General features: G+C 37.1%; 1 protein-coding gene across 10 annotated transcripts in view; it reads right to left on the minus strand.

Moving 5' to 3' along the window:
* Window positions 1-14,933, minus strand: part of Tenm2 (teneurin transmembrane protein 2) — a 1,224,381-nt gene that overhangs the window by 853,184 nt on the left and 356,264 nt on the right. The gene's annotated exons all lie outside the window — the stretch shown is intronic.

Raw genomic sequence — 14,933 nt, forward strand, 5'->3', positions numbered from 1 at the left:
CTCCCTAAAATTCCTCTCAGGAACATCATGTTACTCAAAGGACGGCATGTTTGTTTCCTTGTGTGTTAACGTGTTTGATCATTGGTTTAATTTTTAAAAACAAGTCACTCACTGCTAGAACCCAAAGGGTAGAGAGGTATAACTGCTGTTCCTAAATCATATTAAAGAATTTCTGATGGATAATAGAGTTTAAAAGCACTAGCAGGCTTTACAATAGAAGGCAAATGTGTGTTCATGTCAGCAGTGTGAGGATGGGGACATGAGTCAATGAGAAGCAAAGGGAAGGGTTGTTGATTGAACACGGACAATGCCATCCACTGGAGAACAGGCCAGGCAGTTTGTAAGCCTTATCTAATTTAAATCTCCAATGGGCCAGTTGTTTGTATTCTTACAAGCACACAAAGAGAAAGGCTGTGAATAAAGTTATAACTGGGAACACGCAGATCCAGGGGTCTTCATTTGTCTGAATCCCTAGCCTGTATTTTTTCTACACGGTCAAAGAACATTCAATAGCTAACCTGGAAATACCTTCTTGGCATTTTTTTTAACATTAAATGCTATTGATATTTTATGCTTAATAATTAATCAGCTCCATGATTAGATAAAATCATTTGGAACCCTGCATGTATTGATAGAAATCAGATTTCTTCTGCCTTTATTATTGTTGAGTTTTGTGTTTTGAGAAACAGTTTCTCTGTGCAGCCCAGGCTAGCCATAGACTTGTGACCCCCCTGTTTCAGCTACCCCCATGCTGAGAGGTCTGGGCCACCATTTCTGATTTGGTTTCTTTTGTCTTTATTTAGTGTATAGCCCTGGGACAAAGGCAGTGAAGAAATGCACTTCTGTACTATCAGTAGAGAAAATCTCGTAACACCATCATTAGAGGGATTTAATCATTTCTATGTATGCCATTCCCCATCATTCATTACTGGAACTTTGTGATAAAATTCAATACTCTAAAATAATCCATATACGTGGTATCATTTCTTAACTTCTTAGGCTAAAGAACAACTGTTTTTATGAACTTAGCATTCTTCTAGTTTGTAACAGATACATGTGTTTTTATTTTGAAATTTGTCTTTCCTTTCTTCCTTATACAATGCTCTTCCAATAGGAATATTTTGTGTGCAGGAAATGAAACCCAATTCTATATGTAACTGTCTCTGCAGGGTGAGCTTTATTCCCTGGGGAGCTAACCAGGTACAAATTCCTGCCACATAGGGTGATCATCCACTACCCATGAGGGGAAATGGAAGTTCTTACTTACAGGTCTGAGGGTTGCTACATTCTCTAAGGGCAGTTTGTCAGCTGCTGTAAAAGTCTCTGCCCAGTGTTTTCCATTCCTCATTACTGGATGCTAACATGCAAGTTTGAGTCTCATAGTGTAAGAAAGAGAAGATACTGGCTTCATATCCACCCAACTGTTATAAGACCCTTTTTTTCTGTAATTGCATTCCACACTCTATAGTGACTGGAAATAATTGTCTAATATTGACATCCTTCCTTCTTGTCTTTAGAGTGAATGAATGAAATATATTCCTTCATGTTTCCTGAATAAATGAAAACAACCTAAACTCAAATACACCTTTTTTGAATTTTTTTGTGTGATTATATTTAGTATTCTGTTCCCATCTTTAAATAGAGTATGCATTAGGGCAACTTTGTGTATAGTTCTATTATTTACTCTGAGATTCAAAGAACTTTGAAGGAAAAGAAATGATTATTCAAGAAAATGATGCCTGTATTCAGAGCAAGTTTTGTTCCCTGTGGTCTTAGTGGTGGTGTACCAAGTATAAGTAAACCCAGGCCAAGAACAATAGTGGAAAAATCATGACACACTTTCTTTGCTTATAAATGAATCAGAAAATAAATTCAAAGTACTTTTCTTACTTTACACCAAACTTGGGGTCATCATGGGTCTTCTATAAATTTTATATGAATCAAAGTAGCCATAAATGTAACAAAGAAAAAGTCTATTTTTAAAGTTTCAACTTGAAGCTTCTGAGCAATGAGGACCATTGCAGACAATTGCATGTGCCATATTCAACTCAAGGAAAAAGGCATATGAGTAACTCCATAGTGTACTAGGAGAACTGAAGATATTCCCCTAAAAATAAAGTTTTTCCTCAAGAAATTATCCCCTAGAGAAATAGTCTTCCCCAGGGAAGAATATACCAATTGTCTGTCCAATACAAAATGGCCAACCCTGAAATCATGCACACAAGTAACATTACAGAGACAGAGCAGTTATATTTAGGAATATATACATATATATGTATGTACATATATTCATGTACCAACAATTAACAAAAAAAAGAGGAATGAATTCGAAAGAGAGAAAAGAAGGGTTTATGGAAGGATTTGAAGGGAGAAAATTAAAGGGAGAAATTATGTAATTATATCAAAATCAAAAAATAAAGAAAAGCCAAAATAACACCCTAAACTTCTCTTTGAATATATTCCCTCATCAATGCAAGTTTCTACATAATGTCTAGTTTGTTATCTTTCTATTTACCATTAATACACAAATAGGAGTTTCTTTCTAATTACCAGAGGCTAAGTCGGGGCCAAGCTTTTCTCAGGATTCCTAGCTTACCACATGAAGCTGGTGAGCCACACATAATAAAAAAGGCAGGGGGGAGGCACTCAGTCTATCATTTATTAAATGATTATTTATTGTTCCTTCTGCTAAGGTAGACATTGGGGACATTAACACTGAGCATTGTAAAAATAGAGTTCTTTGACATTTACAGTCTAATCGGGAAAGAGGCATTAATCAAAGAATCACATAAAAATGCAATTTATACAGGAATAAATACCCTACAGAGGAAGGACAGAGAACCATGAAAGGTCACCTAGGGTCCAATTCTTCCTTTCTTCACAGCTTGTTTTGCCAGATGCTCATGTATGTGGAATGGATGCTTGGAGAGATAAGCATCTCTCTACTGAGAAGTTATCATGACTTCTTCAACCTGCTCTGACTGTACTCAAGTTTTCTGTGCATTGTTTTGTATGGGTTGACGTTAAACAACCATGTTTTATGCCATTCATCTTACAACTTGCAACCCATATTAACACCTTTGCTCAGAACTGAAAAGGCTATGGGGGATTATTAAAATAACATCAACTTGTTGCTTTGTTGTACTTTGCTCATTGATGGAAAGTTGATTTTGCTCTAGTTTATCTTGTGTTATTATATCTTTATTAAGCTCCATAGTAGCTTTGAATGGAAGAGAGAGACTAGTCATTGTGTGACTTGCCAAGCTAAGATATGAGGTGGGAACCAGTCAATCCTTCATTCCTTTCTATAACCTTGTAGAAATAGAAAGTGGAGGCACACTACTGCCATATTCATAGACACATGTTTTCCCTACATCGGCCTCCAGATTCCCTGATGTTATTGACTAAACCAGATATGCCTGATCTGTCCGGCTCATTTCATCTTACATATATATTTCATAGATTTACCACTAAATTGACCAGTATGGCCCCATATGATAGAAGACTAGATTCAATATTTTTCCAGATGAATAGTCAAGCAGAACCTATGATATTTATACCTGACGATTTTGGTAAAATTTTAAATACAGGGATAAAAATCATGTAAAATCTATTAGATTCATCACAGTGAAGAAACACAAGTCCTCCAAATAACTTTCTTACAGAGATGGTTGGGTCTTTTGTGGCCTTTTTAAAAAATCATAACCCAGATTTTAACAACACTTTCAGAGAGAAATCTAGCAACAGGTACTGACAGCTGTCCTTTGACCCACTAATTACATTCAAGAATGCAAGTTGGATGAAGGATATATCCATGCATTGTGGTTGTGGCTTTATTTTCTAAGTCTTCATCAACTTCTCACACTTCCAAAATAACCTTTAACAAGGAGAAGCACATGTGTAGCTAAGTCAGAATTATCATGCCATGGTAATACCAGAGTATACAAATAGCACTGAAAATGTCAGCACTGGAAAAATTTTTCTACTATGAGGAGCAAGAACATAAAAGTTAACTGTAGTAATGGAGGGAATGCAATGCATAAGAACATACTTACCATTTAAATGCTGTAGTCTAAGGCCTAGAATGTGAACAAATAAAGTTACCTCAGCAAATAGAACTGTTATTGTATCAGAACAATCCCTAATGACCACTAATAAAATTGGTTTCCATACTCCCATGTTCATTTGTTATAACTGTCTCTTTACATATCCATGAGTAGCCTCTATATCAGTGGCATGCTGATGCCAGAGAAGAAGACAATGCCAATGAGACATTAAGTCATGAAGCTAGGAAAAGAGAAGATTTTCACGCAGCCAATAAATGTAACGATAAGAAACCTCTGAACTTCAAGAGAAGGACACAGAATCAAAATGGAGCCAAATACACAACAGCAACCAGAAATGGTATGGTTGTTGTGTTCCTACGAACTTTTGAAGCTGAATTCAACACTTTCTGGTTCTGGATCTCGATGAAGTATCTAGACCCATTTATCTCTGCTGCTCTCACTAGGGACAGATGCAGTTCCTATACATTACATATAAAGCCATATGTTATGGTTTGATAATTGAATGGGAGGCTTGTGTGTTAAAATGCTAGTTTCTTATTGGTGGCACTGCTGAGAAGTAACTGGATACTAAGGATGCTTAGTTTATCAATGACTAGTCCAGTTCCTACAGAATGGTCTTTTAGTATAGAGCAGCAAGTTGGAAGAGTGGTAACTGGATAGCATGACTTTGAAGGATGCATCTTGTCCGCAGACTGCCCCTCTCCATTCCTGTCTTCCCACCTGTACCCTCTCTGTGTCTGGTTTCCAAGAGGCCAGCAGTGCTTTCTTCCACACTCACTTCTGCCATGCTTTTCTGTCTCTCTACAGGCTCAGGGACAGCACACCCAACCAGCTACAGACTGAAACCTCTGAAGTCCTGTGTCTAAGCAAATCTTTCCACTGTTAAATAGTTTTTCTTAGGCACTTTGCCACAACAGAAACCTGACTAATCTAACACATAATATTCTGGAAGGGAGAAAGAAGAGCATAGACATATCAATGTACTTGGATCTGAGGCACTCCAAAGTAGTTGAATTCCTTAGGATTTTATTTCCCTTCATGCATCACAGAGCTGACAGTATAGAAACGTGCAAGCTGCAAACACCAACAGGAACAGACATGAGAAAGCCACAAATATGTGCTGTTGTTAGAAGCATGCAATCAGAAACAAGTGTGAGGCAGAAAAGTTCTCTATGAAGGGGAGAGGCAGCTTTTCCTCACTCTGCATGGTGGTGCCATTGGGGCCATGAGGTAATTTTGAACTCTCTATGACTTTCCTGTTCACTGTATGCATGTGTGTGTGCATGCGTGTGTGCGTGTGTGTGTGTGTGTGTGTGTGTGTGCGTGCGTGTGTGTGTGTGCGTGTGTGTGTGCGTGTGTGTGTGCGTGCATGCGTGTGTGTGTGTGTGTGTGTGTGTGTGTGTGTGTGTGTAGGTGTGTGTGTGTGTATGTGTGTTGGGAAATAAATAGCATGCTTTCCCTTCCTTCCCCAACTGGTATCTACAGAGGCCCATGGAGGACTCTGAAGATCCAGCTATCAGCCTGCAATGGTGAGATAGCTCTCCATTGCTCCATCCTCAACTTCTGCCTTATAGAGAAAGAGGAAGACTGAGACATTCACTTCCACTTGTCAGCCAAGCTTAGGACCTGTGGAGATCCATTAAATAAAGATGGAGTTTATAACATGTATGCCAATGAAGCAGTATGGCATACAGTAAAAACATCACTGCTAATACCAAGAACAAAAAGTAAATGAGTAATGATAATTGTCAATAAAAAGCCCCTATAAAATTAATGAGTTTATAAAATATTTTTCACTAAAATAGAGCTTTTCTAAGGTGAAAGATGAACAAAAATTTCAATTACATAGTCATGCCATACTAAATCCATATGTATCAATTTTAGGTGCTTTTGTAAAAAAAAAAGTGTGGTACAGAATTGGAATATTAAATAATATATAGCCTAAACTGAAATATACTCCTGATCATCAGTGATTATTTTTTGATTGACTGGTTGATTGATTTAGACAGAGTCTCATGTAATCTGGGCTGGGCACAAATTTAAGATTCTCCACTTTTCACATGTGTGAGGGGTGGGGTGGGTTTAGTTTGTGCAGTTTTATTTGTTCAACTTTAAATAAATTATGTTTACTACTTAATATGGACTATTGGTTCTAGATGTTAATTCCATTTTAAGTAGAATTTTCTGTGATTGTTTATCTTAAACAAAGAGAATCTCACGTAAATAAACATGGATCACTTCTCTTGAGCAAATGTTACAGTCCACATTTTAAATTCAGGAATAAGCATGGATTCTAAATTTTTCCATAAAGTGTTTTAAAAAAAGTTCAAAACTATAATGTTGTAATTTTTTAATCATAGTAATGGAAATAATTTACCAAGATACCATATCTATTGCCAGACAATAAGGAAAAAATGCAACAATTATAAGTGATAAAATATAATTTTACCTCTTTTTGATTAATTGAAATTAATTGTCATTTTTACTCTGTTTAAAATAAATACATTTAAGTATCAGTGATTGTATATTTGCATGAGTTATAGAAAATAATCAGTATAAATCAGTTACAAGCATTATGTGAAACACTGTGTTCATACAAATCTAAACAGCTATGCATTTGTTGAAGGCGGTGATCATGATTTTGAAAGACACTAAAGATTCTGCTTGTGAATTCTAATGTTGTGTGCTTGCATATACAAAAATTCTTCTCGTAAACTCTCTCTTAATGCCCTTCTAAAGTTCACACATTCAGATACTTTCCCAAATGTTGACAAAACTGTTCACCAAAATCCCATAGCTTAAAGCAGAGAGGAGGTGTCTTGAATTCCTTGTCAGAAAAAATTTAAGCCAAATATTTATATTTCAAAAGACACACTGCAAAAATCGCTGTTTTGTTTCACAAGTAATGCCTGAAAGGGTAATGCTTTGTTTTCCCTCATCTTTTGGACTAATTGCTGTAAGCTTTATGGACATCTATTGTCCACGGCTTTCATAATTTGTAACTGGACACATTCTAATAGTCCAAATCAAAGAGAGACCAGAATGGCTAAGGAAGGTTGGGAGTTTCAGCACCTGGGGTTTCCTAGTGAGCAGAACTCTCCAAGAGAAAAGTGAAAGTGGTATCTGCTCTAAGGTGCTGGCATTTTCCTGTTCCAATCCGAACAAAGCCCAATTTAAAACCCCAAAACAGTTCCAGCCAAAGGTCCTGTTGAACAAGCAGCATTTCATAATTAGAAATTAAAGGGCCAGGACTAGCAAGGATTTCTTCTGGTTGAGATCTTCCACATTGAATCTCCACTGCTGTAGTTAAACTTTGTACCAATCGCTGTGCATTTATCTCAACACACAGGACAGTGCCTCTCCCATCAGAGAAATGGGGGAGACAAGAGAAAGAAAACAGGGTAGGGCAAGTTGGCTGTGATGGTCTGGGTGTTCTCTGTTTGACAGCTGCTACCAGCAGATACATTTAGTGTGGGCCACCTAATACAACAGGCAGGCTCCTAAATACATTAGCATGTAGTTTTCCAATTAATCAGGAAAGCAGTTCAGTAAGAGTCAGTAAACAGAGCCTGGAATTAAGAAAGAGGGAGCTAGAATTTGACTATTTTAAAAGTACTCTTAACTATAGTGGTCTCAGAATTATTTACTGAGCTGAATCTCTATTTATTTATACAATATACATAAAACAGTGCCTACCTTCATAGGGTCACACTGAATTACATTGTGCAGGTAAAAAAGCTTACAACATTGTCATAGAATAACTGCACACCATGTGCATCAGTTATAACCATCTTTCTGATGATGGCAAGTGCTCTCTTCCTTTATTACAAAGTTGCTATCATTATTTTTCTTGCGCTGACTTAAAAAGTATTCAAGAAATTTGATGAGAAGGTGGCCATTTGGTCTGTTTCTAATAGATTTTAACAAAGCTACGTGTTACTTTTGACTTTTGCAGATTTTGCCCCATATTGGAAGACTGCTCCTTATGTGTTAATCTATCTTATTACTTTTTTGTTCCTTCTTTCTTTTTGCTGTATTTGTCGCAATGAGAGTTTCTTTTGGAACTAAGTAAAATTCTTCTTTGCTAATGATATCTATTTTTCTGTATGTTTCCTAGTTCATTAATCTATGCCTTTATAAAGAGAGATTATCACATTGAGTTCTTTAATTTGTTTCATGCCTCTACCATGCTTGATGTATTTGGTAATACAGGCTTCAGTTTTTATAACTATTTCAGTATATATGTGTATGCATGCGAGCACTGTGGTAGAGTCTCACTATGCAGTCATGGCTGGCCTGGAATTCACTGTGAAAACCAGGCCGGCTTTGAGCTCACAGCAATCCTCACGTCTCTGCATTGTCAGCATGGGGATTAAAGGTGTGTGCCACCATGCAGGCCTCAGTTATAGTTTTTACTCATCGCTACTAGCTTGTCATTGTTTGTTTATCATCCTGGAAGGGCACACCTTAGAATTTCCCACTGTATTTCTTCCTAGAGTTTATTAATATATACTTCCCATCCACCTATGGATCTTCCACAGGAATTTATAAATTTAGCATTATTCCAGATTTCTGATTGATGGATCAGTGTGTCAGTGTATAATGACTAGCTGCCAAAGGGCATTGGAGGTAGTTGAAGTTTTATACTTTATTATATATTTCCTCTTTATTTTCTGAATTAATTAAATTCTACCTTCTTTGCATTTTGTTTGTTCATCTTTTCAAGGTCCCTGCAATGGATTTGGTGACCTATGATCTGAGAAATAACTTGTCTTTAACCCTTATGTAAATATGCAAACCATAATTCCCCCTTTTATCTGTTGTTCTGTTCTACCAATGACCAAGGAGTGAAATATCTAGAATTGTAGACTTTGCCCTTAACTATTATTATTTTGTTTTTATTATTATATGGTGCACTCTTTCCCATCCTCCTCCTCCTCATTTCTCACCTTTTTTATTAGCATATATCATTTCATGTCTCTAGGACCCACTGATCCTCTTCTCAATTTGAAATGTCCATTTTTATTTCTACTTGTAGTCTTGGGTTGTATCCAGCCTCATACAAAAAAGTGAGGCCAGCATTCCTGCTTCTGCTATAAACAATTATCCTGTAACAGATACGTTCCCATGTGCTTACTTCCAAAGTTCCTGTGCTGTCATATCTAAGCCGGTCCATGACTAGGACTTCATATTTAAGAATTTAACAAACCCTTTCTTTCCATTGGTATGATAGTTCACTTATATTTAATGGGATCATTGACATGGCTGGAATTAGGTTTATTATTTATTATATTTCCCCCTTCCCTGTTACTATGCTTCTTTTCATAGTTTCTTGTGGGTTAATACATTTTCAAAAATTTTGTTCCTATTTTTCTGTTGTCTTTTTTGGTTATCTACTTAAATATGTGAAGGTGCTACTCCAGGGATTATAATATATGCAGCATTTTACTTAGGTATTATCTTACCTAACAAATGCCGTAACTCCAATCACTCTGTTGTCCAGTTCCTCGGCCGCTGCCTCTCTCAAATGCTTCTGCGCTTGTACGCTCTGCTCTCTGCACTAATTACAGTAGTTGCTGTGCTGTCCATCACTCACAGGCTGCTATAATTTAATCTTTTTCTCTGTGTACTATATCTTTCTGAATTCTTCTTCTTATTTTCTAGTTGACTAGCTCTTCCTTTGTGTTCCTACACCCATGTTTTCTTTGTAGACTAAATAACTTTTTGTTAATTTCAACGGGTTTTATTTCATTTATAAAATTCCTATTACTTTGCAATATTGATCAGTTTTTTTCCTATTATAATAGGTAACAGTATGCATCTTACATATTCTATTGTTCTATGACTTTAAAGGTGAAAATCAATCATTATTGCTTCTTTCGTTTTTAATGTTAAAGATCTAATTTCTTTTAGTCTTATATTGAATCTTTTTAAAAATATTTTTATTTTACAATTAATTTAATTTCACATTGGTTTATTTTAATTTTAAAAATCATGTGAACAGGCCGGACGGCAGTGGCGCATGCCTTTAATCCCAGCACTTGGGAGGCAGAGCCAGGCAGATCTCTGTGAGTTCGAGGCCAGCCTGGTCTACAGAGTGAGATCTAGGACAGGCACTTAAACTACACTGAGGAACCCTGTCTCAAAAAAACAAAACCAAAAAATAAAATCATGTGAACAAAAATGTGGTTTGACTTTGCTTATGGCCGAGCCATGTGGCCCTCTTCCCACCTACCTCTACTCAGTTTTCTGTGTGAGTATAGGCATCTCTTTCAAATACTCTTCGAAGTCCCAGCTCAAGTCCCAGGTTCCCTATTATGATTCTGACAGCAGCCCTTGGTCTCAAAGAAAACCTACTGTGGGCTTGTAATCCAGCACTCAGACTTTTATTATTTATTTTTATTTTATCACTATTAATGAAAATTTATTTTATTTCTTTGTGTGTGTGTGTGTGTGTGTGTGTGTGTGTGTGTGTGTGTGTGTGCAAATGCCATTTGTGTACAGGGGCCAGAAGAAGGCATTTGATTTCCTGAGCTTGAGTTATCAGCAGTGTGTGATAACCCACCTTATTTGGGTATTGAGAATAGGAAGTCAGATTCTCTGGAAGAACAGTAAGCACTCTTAACCACTAAGTCATCTTTCAGGCCCACTACACAGATTTTAAAATTCAGCTTTGTATTTATTTGGTTTTGTTCAGTTGCCTTTTATTTTGGAGTCTATTTGCTATCAACTATTTATTATTATTATGTTTAAACTTTCACACTTATAAAATGGAAGAATAGTTGTACCTACAGCATATAGTTCTTGTGTCCTATACACACATATGTAAATTAAGATCAGCCCTGAATACAAAAGCCAGTTGATATTAGTTCTCATTATTAATATTTATCATTAATATCATTGCTATTATTTCATTAGTTAGTGTAAAAGTGTAAAATTATGGTCAGTAAAATGGAATTCCATTGACAAATTTATTCCATCGTAACCTAAACCAAACCTAGCTCCAATTAAGCTGCATGCATTTCAAAAGAATTTTATGTTTGTTTTGTCAAGTTTTATAATGGCCTCTCTCCACAGTGTAATACAGAGAATATTTGATATGTCAGGAGAGACGCCACCTACATCACATGAAATTTTAACAAAGGCAAATGACATTTGCATTCTCAGCACTTACCCTGGTCCCTGTTTCCATTATGCACTTGATGTTTTGAAAACATTTTGACTTTCTCATCAGTGAAGGATTATTCTAGATCTTAAGAGTTAATTACCTCATCTACAGCCTGACATCTAGTGAGATGGATGATCACAGTCTATCGCCAGGTGAATATATGTATGGCAGATATTCTACCTTGGCAGCTAATCAGACTTTGTGTTGTGATGGCAAATATTGGGGAGGAAATGCTGACGTTATATGCTCTTGTTTGTAAAACAATTGCTTTAAATCAGCTACCGCATCACCAAGTACTGCGAGGGTTTGGGTAGTTGTCTAAAACTGTGTACAGCATCCAGCCATAGAGTTTATAGAAAATGGCAAGACCAGAGCTTCCTCCTGATGGCTAGCCGCGGGTAAACTAGAGAATAATTGAAACTGAGTTCTGAGATCTCCTTTGCTCCTTTTCCCACCTTGCTTCCTGTGTTCCAAACACATGCTGTAGGTTACAAATCCATGTAAAGCCTTAATTACCGTTAGCATCTGGCAGCTGTTGACTTACAGTGAGTTGTTGAGTCACACTAAACTGAAATCAAAAAGGGAATTCAGGAACAGAAAGCAGAAGCTATCTAAATAGGGTAAAAAGCAAAATAACTCCATGTCATCACAGCTGAAACACCACACCATCAGCAGACTGCCACCCACAGTGTGAGTGACATGAGAGCAGATGGCTTCCAACAACCCCAGAGCCTGATTCTCCACCAAAAAAACATCATTCCCAATGTGGCCAGTGCCATCCAGCAAAGCGCTTATACCCATTTCTATTGGTATGTTATGGATGGTCTCTCCTAATCTGAAGGCAATTGTTTCGGGACAAAATTGTCATGTACACAGGAGTCAAAGAAAATGTCTGGATGTTATCTGCTTAGAACTGGTACCAACATCAGAAGGGTTAATTAATTTCATTTTTGTATTGCTTATCACAATAGCCTATTCAGACAGAAAGTGTCCTGCAAAGAGGAAGATGAAGAAGAACAAGAAGAAGGAGGAGGAGGAGAGGAAGAAGAAGCCACCAAAAGAGTGACAGACTGTTCACAAGCAAGAAAATCGTCAGCATAATATCTTGATCTTTCTTAAAACAAACACATCTCAGATTACAAAAGGTGAGTTGTACAACACAAGCAAGGAAACAAAATGAGAGCTACATGCCATTTCTCAAATTATGGACAGTAGAATGGTAAATTGGACTGGAAAATGCACGTCAAATTCTTAAAATTATTTGGAGCAATAGAAGGAAAAGAATGCAACTGTTTGTCTAATTCACTTGGAGTCTTGTAGGAAGAGCAGTTGTTACTTACACATGATGGGATGAGCTTTGCTTAATTTCTCCTCTGTACTTCTGTGGTGTGCTTTTAAAATGGTATCAGTTTGTGTGTGTGTGTGTATGTGTGTGTGTGTGTGTGTGTGTGTGTGTGTGTGTGTGTGTGTGTGTTGTGTTTGTGTGTGTGTGTGTGTGTGTGTGTGTGTGTGTGTGTATGTACAAGTTTGTAAGGGGGTCCATGTGCACATAGAGTTCAGAGAACAACCCCTGCTCTCCTTCAATGTCCTTCATCAAGCACCAGTCATGGTTTTTAAGACCAGCTCTGTTATCAGTCTGATAGTCACTAAATAGGCTAACCTGGATGGCCATCAAGCCCCAAGGACATACCTGTCTCATCACCCAGTTCAGGAATACAAGCAAACACCATAATGCCCAGCTTTAAAACTGTACTAATCTAAATAATTAAAATTGAAATCCTTCGATGAGTATATGCCATACTTTAACATACCTCTGATATATATTTTTCTAGGATGTCCAATTCTTCCCCAGGTATACCGTTGGCATTTTCCTGGTCATATATTAAATTAAGCTCAAGAGGAAATTGTACTTATGTCTTTTTAAAGTTCCAGTCTGTCTAGAATGATGTTGTAAAGCAAAGGTATTTGTATCAAAATCATTAAGATGGTCACATTGCCAGGGTATCCATTTAGTTTATTTCTTTAGGAGTGTGAGTATGTCTATATGGCTTCAAGTACAACCTTATACTCCTGCTCCAGCAGATATGATGTGCAATTTAGCCAGCCTTTTTTATTCCATTTTTCAGTCTTGTCCCACTATATAAACTTTAATGCCAGACATGGTGACATACTTCTGTAACTCATCATATAGAAGATGGGGCAAAAACATCATGATTTTAAGAAGGTGCTTAGCTACAAAGTGAGTTTGAGGCCAGTCCAGACCACGTGATCATCTTCAAAATACCACCACAATTACCAACAACTTTAATAGTACCTGTAATCATAAGCTATGTAAATAAGTTTTCGGTGCCCTCCCTCAAACATTCAACACCACTGCAGTTAGAGTATAATAGGAAATGAAGAATGTTTTAGAAAAGAATCCAAAGAAGTTATGGAGAAGAAACAGAAGCAGCAACAGGAACAGATATGTATAAATCCTCATTCCTGTAATCAACATGCAATGGTAAGGCATACAGTTCCTTGTCCATGACATAAATGAGGGACACTATGAACAAAAGACAACAGAGCACATGAGAACATGAGAATAGGCTGTAATAAGTAAAACATGAGACCTAAAAGAACGTGGTTGTGGGATTAGGTGAACCAGGGTGAAGAACCATACTCATTCATGCATTCATTTATCCATCCATCCAGTATTACTGATACTATTTTAAGTGCTGAGCCTTATACTAATGGTTTGAGATGTCAGCAAACAAAACTGATCAGGATTGCTGTCTTTTTGGAGCTTGTGTTTTAGCTGCAAAAGACAGACAATAGATAGTTGACATAATGTAAGTTCATAAATAGTGATAAATTCTTGAAAGGATAAAAGAGTGGACAAGGCCAAAACCATTAATGAAGATTTGATCTAGAAAGCTCAAGGAAGAGGTTACATTTGAAGAAAGGCCCTTTAGCAACTAGGGCTTGCAAGAACTCTCCCAATGAGCTACAGTCTCAGCTTTCAGCAGAGACTTTATAACCTAGAGGAGGGCAGTCCATCAATGCCAAAGATTCAGGAAGGAATATTCCTGGTTTATTATAAAGACAGCATGGATAATTTTGAGACTCTTCAAATCACTTTACAAGAAGGCATCTGAGTTAGAGAGCTGGGCATGGTAGGGCTTTGGGCTTGACCTTGCTGTGACTCTAAATCCTGACTTTAAAAAAAAAATGTATGTATATGCATATAAGGTGTTTGTGCATGTACATTTATGCGGGTATGACATGCCAACTTATTTTTCCAGTCTAAGAGGACAACCATATGTGTAGGTCTTTGTCTTCCCACTTATTTCATATAGAGTCTCTTGCTGTTCATTGCTGTATAAATTAGGTTAGCTGGCTGACAAGCATCCAAGCATTCTCCTGTCTCCCCTACCATCGCACCCTAGGAGTAGGTGAAAGACTTGCACTGCAGCATCCAGCTTTAAATGCATTCTGGAGAACTACACATGTGTGGCAATTGTTTCACTGATGGAGTGAGCTCCCCATCCAAAATCTAGGAATTTTAGTTAGCATGGAAGAGAAAGCCACTGGGGTTTAGGGGGAAGAGGTAGGACATTATCTCATGCAAAATTGATAAGGACTGGTCTGATTATTGCTTTTGAATATTAGGGAAGAGTGGGTAAGAATGGAGTCACAGAGATGACAGAATGAATTTG

The sequence above is a fragment of the Onychomys torridus genome, chromosome 8, assembly GCF_903995425.1.
Source record: "Onychomys torridus chromosome 8, mOncTor1.1, whole genome shotgun sequence".
NCBI lineage: Eukaryota > Metazoa > Chordata > Mammalia > Rodentia > Cricetidae > Onychomys > Onychomys torridus.